The following is a 14,086-nucleotide window of genomic DNA, read 5'->3' on the forward strand; positions in this document are numbered from 1 at the left end:
CTTGACCTTCTATTTCTGGTGCGAGGAAGGAGAGACGAGAGGTACACTGGGCAGTGATTTGGTCCACAGACCTCCAGATAATCTTTGTTTGCTCTGTTTCTCTCTCCCACACTCTTCCTTATTTGCCACCTTCAGCCTGGGGCTTCCAATGGGAAAACTGACTCCCACTTCCATCTCCACTGCAGTCTGGGATTAGTGGATTTGGACCTGCATTTTGCTGTGTTCTATTTCATATGTCAATTGCCTTTTATACCCTTTCAGATTTTCAAAAATTTGTTAGAGTCTCTGTTCTGATGTTACCACCTCTAACCCCTCACTATCTTCTCTGTTAATAAGATTATTTTTTTTTTTTTTGTACTGCTGTGTTATATCTTAAAATCACTGGGATTTCCATGGAGTCCTTAGAGCAATGGCAGGTTTGCTGCTTGTTCTGCCCTCCTGATCTGCAACTAACATCACAAGTATTATTGTTGGGAATCCCTGGAGATTACCAGTTAATTATGCATCCCCTCTTCTTGATTCTGAAACAATTGAAAACAAAGATAATAGCCTTCCACCTCGAAAAAGTGGCCACATTTAAACAGAAAAAAATAAGGCATTATCCCTTCCAAAAAAGGAACCAAGACTAATAGATATTAGACTCTCCCTAATTGCATCAATCAATTACATCTCTTCTTCCTCTCAGGGGAAGGAAAAGTAAAATGCAGAGAAAATAGTTGTGTTTGGCCTCAAAGAATTGCCTATGAGTTGAGAAGTACTGGTCAATTTCCACCTTATGAGCTGAGATAGGAACATAGGGAGTGGAATGGTAGGGATATCTTTAAAAGTTATTTTATAGGGTCTTCCCTGGTGGCGCAGTGGTTGAGACTCTGCCTGCTAATGCAGGGGACACCGGTTCAAGCCCTAGTCGGGGAAGATCCCACATGCCGCGGAGCAACTAAGCCTGTGCGCCACTTCTACTGAGCCTGTGCTCTAGAGCCCGTGAGCCACAACTACTGAAGACCGCGTGCCTAGAGCCCGTGCTCCGCAACAGGAGAAGCCACCGCAATGAGAAGCCCGTGCACTGCAGCGAAGAGTAGCCCCCGCTTGCAGCAGCTAGAGAAAGCCCATGCACAGCAACGAAGATCCAGTGCAGCTAGAAATGACTAAATTAAATAAATTAATTAAAAAACACTATTAAAAATTATTTTATAGATGAAGTACCTGAAACTTTGCGGGGACTAAATGACTTGCTCAAGGTCACAGAATTTGTAAATGATAAAGCCAGACTCTAGCATTTCTTACTTGGAGCCCTTTGATACTTCTTCTGTGCTATACTCCTTCTCTATAATATGCTATGGAGACCTCAAACATCAAAACACTAAACCTTCAAAGATATATTCAATGAAATTAACAATATTTCTTTAGAATGGTACTCTTTTACAGAGTCACAATATTGTAATTCCCCAGGCAAAAATGAAAACTAATAAAGCTTAGATATTTCAAAAATATACTGGAAACAAAAGGATTTTCAGACTCTCATTACTCTACATCTTATTAAGCGGAGTTATTTTTTTTCTACTTTTCAAGCTTTCTGATATATATTTTTCTAACATAGAAAATATTTTTATTTTCTGAATTTCTCATTTCAGTCTTTAGATTTCCTAGGAAATAGCTGACTTCATCCCTATAACTGCCCTGTAGTAAATCACAAGGGTCTGATTTCTTAGCATCAGAAAAAGCACAAAACTGAAAAGGCTCCCTCAGGAGATGTATTGTGTGAGGCTTCATAAGCCTGCAGATGTTTGGAATTCAGCAGAAGTCCATTTTACCTGGGGATGGCTCCTGACACAGCTCCTCTCACAAAATAGCTGTTGATAACATTTGGCCATTTTCATTAAGCAACTAATTTTTTCCTCTGCTCAGCTTGAGATCAGTTCCCGAATTATACTCTCTCTGGCAGGACAGCTGAAGCAGGAAAATCTTAAGTTGCTGGCACACGGAAACTCCTTCCCTTCATCCTCAGATTCCATTAAAGCATCTCTGGCCCTTTACTGGCACTTTTTATAATAGGTATTCCCATGTTATTTGAGGAAAAAGGACAACTAGCTGAAATAAAGCTTTCTGGTGTTTTCTCCTTCGTAGCATAAAAATGATAAATTCAAAGAGAATGTGCTATACAGGTCATTTCAACCAAAACAACACATTTGTGACCTGATTCACTAAATAGTTTAGAAACAGTGTATCTTCCTCCATTCCAGTATTTATGGGGCATCTACAATATGTTATTCAGTATGCTTGGAATTGCTATATAAAGATGACCAGAGCAAAGACCCTACTTTTAAGGAGCTCCCGGTCTAGTGAGGGAGACATAAGAATGAACGATTACGATGTTCTGTGGAACACTGTAATTGAATTTGATTTAGGTGAGTATATGAACACAGTATAGGGGAGAATAGTAGCTTATCTATGCAGTGCAAATTGCAGGCGAGGCACAGGAGATGATCTTTGAGTGAAACCCTAAAAAACAAAAACACACCTTCCAGAAAGACAAGAAAGGGCCGTCTAGGCAGAGGAGATAGAATCTTTAGGCGGGGAGGCATGAAGGAGGAATATGTGCTCAGACATAACATCCTTACAGCTGGAGCAGAGTTTGGGGTGAAGGGAGAAGTGAGGTGATGGTAGATGGGACCAGAGAAGAGACAAATGGCATTGTCGATGTGAGAAGGACTTTGAACTTTATCCTCTAGATTTGCTTTTCCTAACAGGTCTGAGTTTCTCACATCTGTTTGTACACTGGATTTCTGGTGGCACCTGAGAGAAATGAACTTGCATCCATATTTATGGCAGATCTTTTTTGTCAACTGTTTGAGTAGAACTGCATCCTGCCTTGATTATACAAAGATGGCAAAGTTCCCTCGTGTTCCGTGGACATGTGTTTTCCTTGGCCCAACTTAACATTTCTCTAGGCTACTTAGCAACCCACATCCCTTCTCCATCATTTCATCATCACCTCAATTCAGTGTTCTGTGTGACAGATGTCACTGCCACAGTATTAGCCCTGGTGAACCAATAAGGCAAAACATGTGCATGTTGCCTCAAATTCAGCAACACATCTGTGAGAATGACCAGTTGAGAAAATGACTGAGAATCATTCCTAAGAATCCACTGAGATTAAGCAGGAGTGTGGCACATTTGTGGTTTAGGAACTTAATTCTGGAGGAGGAATCATTCAGATACATTATGGTCAGAGCTTTATCTAAGTGGTGAGGATGGAGAGGAGGGTGTATATGTAAATACATATGTATATAATGTATATAATAAATAATTTGAGAAGGCAGAACAGCACTGGGATTGAGAGCATAGGCCGTGGCGTTACTCACTTGGGTCTGAGCCCTTCCTCCTTTAGTTACCTGTTGTATGATATTATATGGCAAGTTATATAACATCTTTGTACCTCAGTTTCCTCAGCTGTAAAATAGGGATTAAAATAGTACTTGCTTCTTAGAGTCATTGTGAGGGTTAAATGAATTAATACATACAAAGCAATTAGTATAGTATCTGGAACAACACAAGTGCTAAGTAAGTGTTAGTATTATTATACAGGAAAGTATGATTTTAGCAGAAGGAGAAAATTGATGGGATATAGGAAATGCTAGGATAAAGGGAAATGAAAAAAGGAGAGAAGGATACCTTGAACAACTGGATTATTGATTGAGTGCATGATAAATAAGGAAAGAATATAGAAGGAGGTGAGGATTTGGGGAAGGTCATGAAAGAAGAAAGAATTTCAGTGTCTCAGGTGTTAAGTTTGAGGAAGCTGTGATATATTTATATATTGAAACAACAAACAGTCAGTTGGATACATATGAGTTTGGGGTTCATATGAAAGACTGGGCTGAGGATATAGATTTGGGGAACCATCAGCCTATGGGTGAATGTTGGGGCCATGGGGGTAGAGGATATTGCCAAGGAGAGAGTAAGGAAAAGAGAGCAATTTATCTTTTGGGCAATTACTGAAAGTATTCAGATGATTTTCTCTTCTTGCCTCTTTTAAATGAATCCTGTTTTATTTTTCTGATGATGCAAGCAATACATGCCTTCTGTACAAAATTCTGAGCATTTTCTTAATGTGATTTTTCACTAGCAGCCTTTGCTCTGAGAAGAAAATGTTCTTGAGTCTTCCTGCATTGGGGCTTGGAATACAAGGCAAATGTAAAATGCCTCCTGCTCTGTTGTCTTCAGTGAAGGCCAAACAAAAGTAATCAGCTTGAATCCGCCCCTTATTAGATGAAAGCCCAGCTGTGTTCCTGTCCAGACAGGGAGCTGGGAGCCAAGCAGCAGGGGGATGTGCCATGTACTCTGTGATGGAGGAAGAATACTGGGGCCCTTTGTGCTGCTGACACTCTGGCAGGACAGGCTGGTATTAGAGGAGAAAGCCTATGATTACTTCAAGTACAGACATTTTCCCTTCAGTGGCTTGACTCTGCAGCCTGGAAGTTCAACTGCTAAGTGACCACCATGGCACTATCAGGGCTCTCCCCTCGCTCACCCCACCTCAGATGCAGCAGCCCAGCCCATGTGGGGAAGAGGACTGCTTCACACCCTCCTCACTGGCCAGGAGGGTTGAGGCCCGGGACCAGCGGCCACTTCAGAGGGAAGATGATTCTGGAAGGCTTTCCACAGTTATCCAGTGTAAGCTCTGTTCCTGTGCCCCGGTCCTCTCCCTCTGCCTTCTCCAGCCCCTGTTTGGATCTGGAAGGAGTCCAGGGGTGGGTCAACCAACAAGCAGACTCACTGTGGGCCCAGGGCACCAACAAAGCTGAGCCACCAGCCCCACACCAATAAGAGAAGTCAAGCTCCAGTGAACTCAGCCAGATTCTGCAATCAAAACATCTGGTTTGGGCTTTCCTGGTGGCGCAGTGGTTAAGAGTCTGCCTGCCGATGCAGGGGACGCGGGTTCGTGCCCCGGTCTGGGAGGATCCCACATGCCGCGGAGCGGCTGGGCCCGTGAGCCATGGCCGCTGAGCCTGCGCGTCCGGAGCCTGGGCTCCGCAACGGGAGAGGCCACAACAGTGAGACGCCCGCGTACCGCAAAAAAACAAAACACAACAAAAAACAAAAAAAACCACATCTGGTTTATTGTATGTCAGTTACACCTCAATAAAGCTATTTTTCTTATGAAAAAAGATCTAGAAAGAGGCTATTTTAATTTCAGCATTCCTGCAAGTTGTGTTTCACTCTTTAGGTATTGTTTTAAATTGCCAGTGGGAAGGACCTCATAATATTTTCCATGTTAAGAGCCTCTAAAGATATTCATCTGACCCTGAGCAAATCATCAGTGTCAGTACAATGGGTTGGTATGTGGGGAGCTGGGAATATCTATTCCTCACTTATTTCTATTAAAACTACATCCATTTCCCTTGCATGTGGGGAGAAGGAAAGGACCCGCTGTTCTCTTTCCAAATCCTTAGTTGTTTTTATACATCTGGTTGACCTCCTCTGCTGAGACAAGAGATAGAGATCTATGACCTGCTTCTTTTGACATTGTATCCCCTGCTGCCTGCCTTACATCCAGCGTTAGGTTTAGCCACTTATCTTCAGTAACAGTTTTTCTGCTACTCTGCTCTGTCATTGTTCACAGACCTAACATTTCATGGACTTTTATGTCGATGACTCCTTAATACTATATGAAGTTACCCTGTATTCTTTACAGTGTGCTTTGTCCCACCGTTGTTAAACCCTGCAGAAGGTTACTGTTTATCACAAATCATTGAAGCCAAGGCCAATATATTGTGAACTCTCTCCTTGAACTTCCAGAAAATCTGCATGAGTGTAAAGTTAAAACAAAAAAGAAACATGACCAGTCTGAAAATGACTGCAAAACCCTCAAAGCTTCTGGCTCTTGGCCAGAATTTATTGTATAGGAAACCTCAAATTTCCCCCTGTTTTCCCTTGCCTTTCCTGGGTTTCAGATTGCAGGACCGTTATAATGTCACCACACAGAGCTCATGGCAGGTTAGTTAGATGAAGCTACTTAAATCCTGACAATTTCACTTTACACTTAACATCTTCAATCTTAGATCCTTCTCTTCCCACACTTCGCTTCCTCCTTCCTGTTTTTCTACAATTTCTCCCCTACCAACACATTCCCCTTAGGGAGACCAAGAAGGAAAAACAAACAAACAAACAAACCCTGACCTGTAAGACACAACGTCTTAGAGTTTTCTCACTAATCTACATTGAAGGGAAAAAAGAAATCCAACGGAACACCTTCTCCATTCTTTTAAATCCTCCAATACTACTGGGATCGGACTGATTTTCAACTGAAAAGGCTTCACAGAATACTCAGAAACTCTGTGAACAGGAGTAGGAGAATTTTGATATATTAAGAACAAATGTTAACAGTCAAGCCATTCCAAGATTGTTCTGCTCTCTTTCTCCAGGAGAATTTCAGTTGAGCTGTCTTTAAAAGACACAATTGGATGTGTAACATTTCTGACCCTTGACCTCTTGGGTTTGGGGTGTTTTGAAGGAGGGGAGCAGTGCTAAGGCTTTTATAGTCATTTTCCAGAATGAGCCTCTTCTTTAACCATAAAGGGGTACCTCCTGCAGCTAACGGAAAAAACTAATCTTTGGAAAACAAACACCTTGGAAAGAAAAGCTTTAATGCCTGTAATTAATTCATGTTGTTTGTTGTAATCTGAGTGGGAGCTAACTGAACACTGTATATGTGTGTGTGTGTGTGTGTGTGTGTGTGTGTGTGTGTGTGTGTGTGTGTGTGTATGTGTCTACAAGAGAAGGATTGGGTAGAACGTAGCCCCCTCCTTTTTTAAGAGGAGTTAAAATGAATTATAGGAAGAATTTTTACACTCCCAAAAAAGATTAATTTCGGAAACATTTCTTTTGACACATTGCTCATAATTAAAGTAATTCTTCATTTTCTCTGTTTTCTTTAAGTAAAAACTTGTGGCTTTATTTGACCTTCCATCAATTAACTCTCTCAAAAGAAAATAACCCTGAGCCCCATAAACACACACTTAATTCCCTATTGACGGAGAAAAGAGAAGCAATGACTGTCCCTCCACTGCAGGAATCCAGCATTATTGAAGCTCCAAAGTCTGTCGCCCTGTGTGCACCAACCTCCAGTTTCCTGCTCTCACTGACAGAGGGTTTGACTTTGAAGTGCTCTTCCACATTTCACCAATGCCCACGGCCATATAATTCTATCAGAACCACGCTGTTAGAAACGTTTGCACCAGAACAGTCTTAACAAATATGTCTTGAACTCCTTCATGCTAGGAACTGAGGGCGTGATAGTGAGCAAAATAAACATGACTGTTTCTTTCACGGGGCTTATAAACTGGTGGGGAAGAGGGAAATTAACCAAGTAATCCAAATAACGATGAGTAGTAAAAATGCATTACAAAGAAAACTACCAAGTGCTATGAGAGTGCCTCATCAGGGGAACTGATTGATCTATAGCTATCTATCTATCTATCTATCTATCTATCTATTTACACGGCAATGAGGTGTTGGGGGGAGTTTGTCAGATCTGAAAAGTCCTTCCTGAAGAAATGTGTGAACTAAGATCCAAAGGATGACTGGTATGTTCATACAATGGGATTCAATATAGCAAATAAAAATAAATGAGCAGAAACAACATGTATCAGAATGGATGGCCCTCTAAATCATATTGCTTGGGGAAAAAAAAATCTCTCCTTGAGTGTGGGTGGGTCAGATGTAATCAGATGAGCCCTATTAATAGAGGTTCTAGAAGACAGAGAGACACATCAGAGAGATTTTCCTGGTGGATTCGAAAACACAAACTGTGGCTGTGGAGAGGCCACATGTCAGGCAAGTGCAGGTGGCCTCTGGAAGCTGAGTGTGATCCCCGACCACAAGCCAGCAAGAAAACAGGGACTTTACAACCACAAGGAACGGAATTCTGCCAACAACTGGTGAGCTTGGGAGAGGACCCGAGCCTCAGATGAGCTCACAGCCCCAGGTGACTCTCGATTTCAGTCTTGTAAGGCCCTGAACAGAGCATCCAGTTACATTTTGCCAAAATTCCTGACCCACAGAAACTGAGATGATAACTTTGTGTTGTAGTAAGCCTCTAAGTTTGTGGTGATTTGTTACGCAGTGAAAGAAAACAAGTACAGCTACTGAAATAAATGTTAGGTAAATGCACAGGCTCACAAGATGAGGGGCAAGAAGGGGCACAGAGGCCAAGATAGCCTCACATTGTAGAATGAGACGGCGAGGTCTTCATGGCTGATGTGAATTGCCCGAGGATGAGCATCTAGTTAGTGACACGGGCTCACTAGAGTCCAGGAAGAAGACTGAGGACAGAATAACATGTGAGCAAGATATTGTAGAGGGGAAGGTAGTGATTCTAGATTATTCTACCTTAGTGTCCAAGTTAAATATACAAAGAGGTAAGTGGAGTGATAAAGCAGATCTGCTTTCCAGGACCACATCGCCACTTAGTTGTTATATGGTCTTAGATAATTTGTTTCATCTTTATACGTTTCAGTTTCTTCATCTCTAAAATAACGCTAACTAGTGTGCTTATCTCATAATTACTGTGAAGTTGAAATGCGGTAATGCACTTGGAGTGTTTAACATAGAGCCTGACATAGACAAAACACTTGTTATTGTTAGCTGTTAATATCACTATTGCTACCAATGTCATCACCATTAACACCGTTACTATTATTTATTTTTATCATCTGAAGTATAACCTTAAGAACAGAGCTTAACCTTAAGTACATCCTAAGGAAATGGGATACTGCGTATAACTAAACACTCCCTCTGCTTTATTAATGCCCTGTGACTGGGTTAAGCATTTTAGAAAAATTTCACTGATGTTTTTAATCTATCAGAGATTACATATATTTATTCAGATAATTCAATCAGAAATCCTCAATTTTACCTTCTGACCATGACTTTCTGTGTTTCCTTCCAGCTCACCTATTGTGTTAGTCAGGATTCTCCGGGGAAACCAAATAGACAGAACCTGGATGCACAGATAGATAGATAGATAGATAGGTATAAGAGAGAGAGAGAGAGATTTTATGGAACTGGCTCATGCAATTATGGAGACTGGCAAGTCTAAAATCTTCAGGGTAGGCTGGCAGATCTGAGACCCAGGGCAGAGCTGATGTTGCAATTCAAGTCCAAAGGCCTCCAACTGCTTGGATGAGGCCGACAGATATCACAGAGGGCAATCTGCTTTACTCAAATCTGCTTTTCTTAAATTTACCAATTTAAATGTTAATGTCATCCAAAAACACTCTCACAGAAACATCTAGAATAACGTTTGACCAAATATCTGGGTATCATGGGCCAGTCAAATAGACACATCAAATTAACAATCAAACCTACTCTGTATGACCACTCCATCTATTGTTTGACCTTGTCAAGAAGTCCAGTCCATTGATCCTACCACTTTCAAACTCTCATCACTCCCCTTTTGTCCACCCTTCACTCCTTGCTCAGATTAATCACTCACTGTAAAAAACCCTAAACTCCTTTATCTCTTTCATTGTTTAAATTCCAGAACCTACCTACTTTGTGCTAGATCAATATGTTCTACTGACTTTTCATCAGCAACACTGAATGCAAGAAAATAGTGAAACAATTTCTTCAAGATTTCTGTGGGAAAATAATTTTGAATCAAGAATGCAAACTAATGCTAAGACCTATAAGTCATGAAGTTTACCACCCAAAGAATTTCTCAGAAAGAATTTCTAGAGGATAGGTTACAGCAAAATAAAAAAATGAGTATAAGAAAAACTATGAGTTAAAAAATAATAAGTGAGCAAGGAAAACTATAGAACATATAGTTAAGTGTAAATAGTATTTGATTACTTTAAAAAAGAACAATTGGCAATTAAAATTCCAGATATTCTCAATAAAGAAGTGAGAAGAAGAAAGGAAATATTGTGGGGATTTACGTGTTTGTATAGACTATACTTATTAATTCACTCTAGCTGTTGTTCAACAAACATGCTTCTAAAAAGTATCCTTGTATCTTTTATTCTAAGGGAAACATAATAACTGAAGTGGAGAAATTTATAGCAATTATGTTTAGATAATTCAAGCCAAAACAAAATCAAAAATCTTTTTGGTCTTGCATTTTCTGAATACCTCAAATCAAAGGTAACTTTGGATTTCTCTTTACTTTCTTTTAATTATCCCCACAGAATTTTCTCAGTTTCCCACATCATTTGGCAAAGACAAAGACTTTACATTTTAAGCATATTTATAACAAGATGCTGTGGCTTTGGTTCAAATTTAACTGTACCCTCTGGCCTGCACTGCTTTGCATTTCAATCCTCACCCACCACACCCTTGCCAATTTAATTTCAAATTATTTTTAATTGAGACTGAACACTTTACAAATTTGGGGTGTTGTGAATATAATTTATGGGGACCAGCTGGAGAGCCAAAACTTTGATCAGATTGTAAATGTTAATGGGAATACCTAGATGTAAATGATTGATAGCTTAATTTGACCCATCTAATTGATTGTTTTTCACAGAAATACCTCTACTTCTTGAAGTTCTGAGACTGTCATCCTTCATTTCCAGAAAAGGAGAAAAATGTGTTAAATAGCACTTACCTTCTTTGAATGGTGTGTTTTCTGTGATTTGTATTATTAATTGTAAAAACTCAATTTCTGACCTCCCTATTACATTGTTAGTTTTATCAACTAATTACTGATGTGTTTTTATAATAATATCTGAAAGCAATTTTTAAAGTTGTGTTTAAATTGTGTCAGGTTTTGTCATGAGATTTCTCATATGACTGTTAGAAAATGACTTAGAAAAATAATTGATCAGCTTAGCGTCTCTCTTCATGTACAGCTGTTTCTAAACCCTGTGGCTGAATCCAGAGATCAAAGATTACAATCATTCTGGTTTTCAGATTGGATGGGTACTGAAAGGAAGAGCAGAGCTTTTGTGAATATCCAGCCATTCCACAAGTGCTGTCTCTGACTTCTGATTCTGAAATGAGAGTCAAGGGAACATTTTGGCCTGGGGCAGGACAGGGGAGAAGAAAGAGACAATCCTTACCCCTCCCACCACTGCCTCGCCCTGTGCCCATGCCCTTGTTTCTGCTGAGAACTCGCTCTTTTTGACAGCTGCTCACACTTGAATCTTGAAGACTAAAGCTAAAGGATTCTGCTGGGCATTCCAGAACAGATCATTATTCGCCTTTATGTCCTATAAGAAAGTCCCTTTCAGCAAGGTATCTCTTGCTGACGATCAGGCTATTGTATATGGTAGTGAAAAAACATTGCCTTAGGAGTCAGAATCCTAGGTATTAGTCTCAGACCTCCTATGGCTAATCTAATCCCTGAGCTACTTTTTAAAAGCCTAGACCAGCAATAGACATTTTTAATGCTACACATGTAATTTATGGGTACTAGAAGGAGACAGCCAAAACTCCCCTTTCGTCTAATTTTTTAATATTAATGAAAAAAGGCTAGAATTAAATTATTTACTTGACACTACTTGGTTCACTCTCATAGGCCTAATTATCTCCTCAATTCCTCTTCTCAGCTTCACTTGCTGTGGTGCTCTCAGCTGTCTGCACAGGGTAGCCTGTTTCTACTCCTGGGCCCAGAAAACTCAATCACAGAGCCAGGGAGAACCACCTGTTTTCATTCATTAGATGTACTATAATTTAAAGTATTGGGAAATGAAGAAAGCTGAACCTATATTCTACTATATAGTAGTAATTTATAGTAATGAAATTACTATAAATCAATTACTGTAAGTCAAAGTCTATTTATAGTAATTAAAAGAAAAAAATTAAAATCTAATGGAGATATTTTGAGTGTTTTGTGTTATTGTACTAATATAGCATCTCTCTAAAGTTGACCATTAGTACCCAGGAAAAAAATGAGGAAATAATTATTGTTATTACTTATTAGGTGAAATCTCAACTTAGGATCACAGACATGGTTACTGCGTTAGATCATCATATTTTGATTAATCTCTCTCGCCAACCAGACTCTAAGCCCCTGGATGGCAGTTCCATCCCAGCGTGTACCAACCACTGTCTGACGACATATGAACCATCATAGAAGATTTTGAAAACATTCTTTAGTGATAATAAAGGGCAAGAAATGAAAAACTTTTTTTTTTAAACATCTTTATTGGGGTATAATTGCTTTACAATGGTGTGTTAGTTTCTGCTTTATAACAAAGTGAATCAGCTATACATATACATATGTTCCCATATGTCTTCCCTCTTGCGTCTCCCTCCCTCCCACTCTCCCCATCCCACCCCTCCAGGCTGTCACAAAGCACCGAACTAATATCCCTGTGCCTTGCGGCTGCTTCCCCCCAGCTATCTACCTTACTACGTTTGTTAGTGTGTATATGTCCATGACTCTCTCTCGCCCTGTCAAAACTCACCCTTCCCCCTCCCCATATCCTCAAGTCCGTTCTCCAGTAGGTCTGCGTCTTTATTCCTGTCTTACCCCTAGGTTCTTCATGACATTTTTTTCCCTTAAATTCCATATATATGTGTTAGCATACGGTATTTGTCTTTTCCTTTCTGACTTACTTCACTCTGTATGACAGACTCTAGGTCTATTCATCTCATTACAAATAGCTCAATTTCATTTCTTTTTAAGGCTGAGTAATATTCCATTGTGTATATGTGCCACATCTTCTTTATCCATTCATCCGATGATGGGCACTTAGGTTGTTTCCATCTCCGGGCTATTGTAAATAGAGCTGCAATGAACATTTTGGTACATGACTCTTTTGGTTTTCTCAGGGTATATGCCCAGTAGTGGGATTGCTGGGTCATATGGTAATTCTATTTGTAGCTTTTTAAGGAACCTCCATACTGTTCTCCATAGTGGCTGAACCAATTCACATTCCCACCAGCAGTGCAAGAGTGTCCCCTTTTCTCCACACCCTCTCCAGCATTTATTGTTTGTAGATTTTTTGATGATGGCCATTCTGACCGGTGTGAGATGATATCTCATTGTAGTTTTGATTTGCATTTCTCTAATGATTAATGATGTTGAACATTCTTTCATGTGTTTGTTGGCATTCTGTATATCTTCTTTGGAGAAATGTCTATTTAGGTCTTCTGCCCATTTTTGGATGGGGTTGTTTGTTTTTTTGTTATTGAGCTGCATGAGCTGCTTGTAAATTTTGGAGATTAATCCTTTGTCAGTTGCTTCATTTGCAAATGTTTTCTCCCATTCTGAGGGTTGTCTTTTGGTCTTGATTATGGTTTCCTTTGCTGTGCAAAAGCTTTGAAGTTTCATTAGGTCCCATTTGTTTATTTTTGTTTTTATTTCCATTACTCTAGGAGGTGGGTCAGAAAGGATCTTGCTGTGATTTATGTCATAGAGTGTTCTTCCTATGCTTTCCTCTAAGAGTTTGATAGTTTCTGGCCTTACATTTAGGTCTTTAATCCGAAAAACTTTTTTAAAAATTAAAATAAATAAACTCAAGTGGCATGTAGAAATTAACATTAACTGTATTTTTTTTTTTTTTAAGTTTGGGTGATATATATGTAATGATCAGTGGGACCGCTTTTTTTTTTTTTAATATGGAATGCTTCACAAATTTGTATGCCATTCTTGCACAATGGCCATGCTAATCGTCTTTGTTTCCTTCCAATTTTAGTATATGTGCTGCCAAAGTGAGCACAGTGGGACCTTTATTTCAACTCAGTGCCTGGCACAGAATGGGCCATCAGTACATGCAGTTTTAATTAATGAAGATGGTTGATACACTGATACTCACTTGGCATAAGGCATAGTATATTCTCATCACCCTATAAAATATAAGTCAACTAGCAAACTTCTCTTGATTTTAGTTTTATTTTTGGTCACAATATGTTATAGGTAAACTGATCCTTTTTAAAAAAAAATAATCTGAATCACAAGGTAAATAATAGAATGGAAAGACTTGTACCAATTTCCAAACCCTATTGAAGGAGGAGGGTGAAGGGTTCATAGGCAGAACCAGTGCTGGCTCACAGCAGACATCTTCCAGGGACCCCTTTATTTTCCCTTTACCTCCTCTCTTTTCTCCTCCCTCTTGTGTGACAAGCCTAGTAATTG

General features: G+C 39.7%; 1 non-coding gene across 1 annotated transcript; it reads right to left on the bottom strand.

The window, feature by feature from the left end:
* Positions 1 to 13,563: 13,563 nt before the first annotated feature.
* LOC116752380 lies at positions 13,564 to 13,670 on the bottom strand. The gene has a single exon (XR_004349462.1). It is a non-coding gene; the product is annotated as a U6 spliceosomal RNA (small nuclear RNA).
* Between the last annotated feature and the right edge of the window lie 416 nt (positions 13,671 to 14,086).

Source organism: Phocoena sinus, chromosome 3 (genome assembly GCF_008692025.1).
Source record: "Phocoena sinus isolate mPhoSin1 chromosome 3, mPhoSin1.pri, whole genome shotgun sequence".
Taxonomy (NCBI): domain Eukaryota; kingdom Metazoa; phylum Chordata; class Mammalia; order Artiodactyla; family Phocoenidae; genus Phocoena; species Phocoena sinus.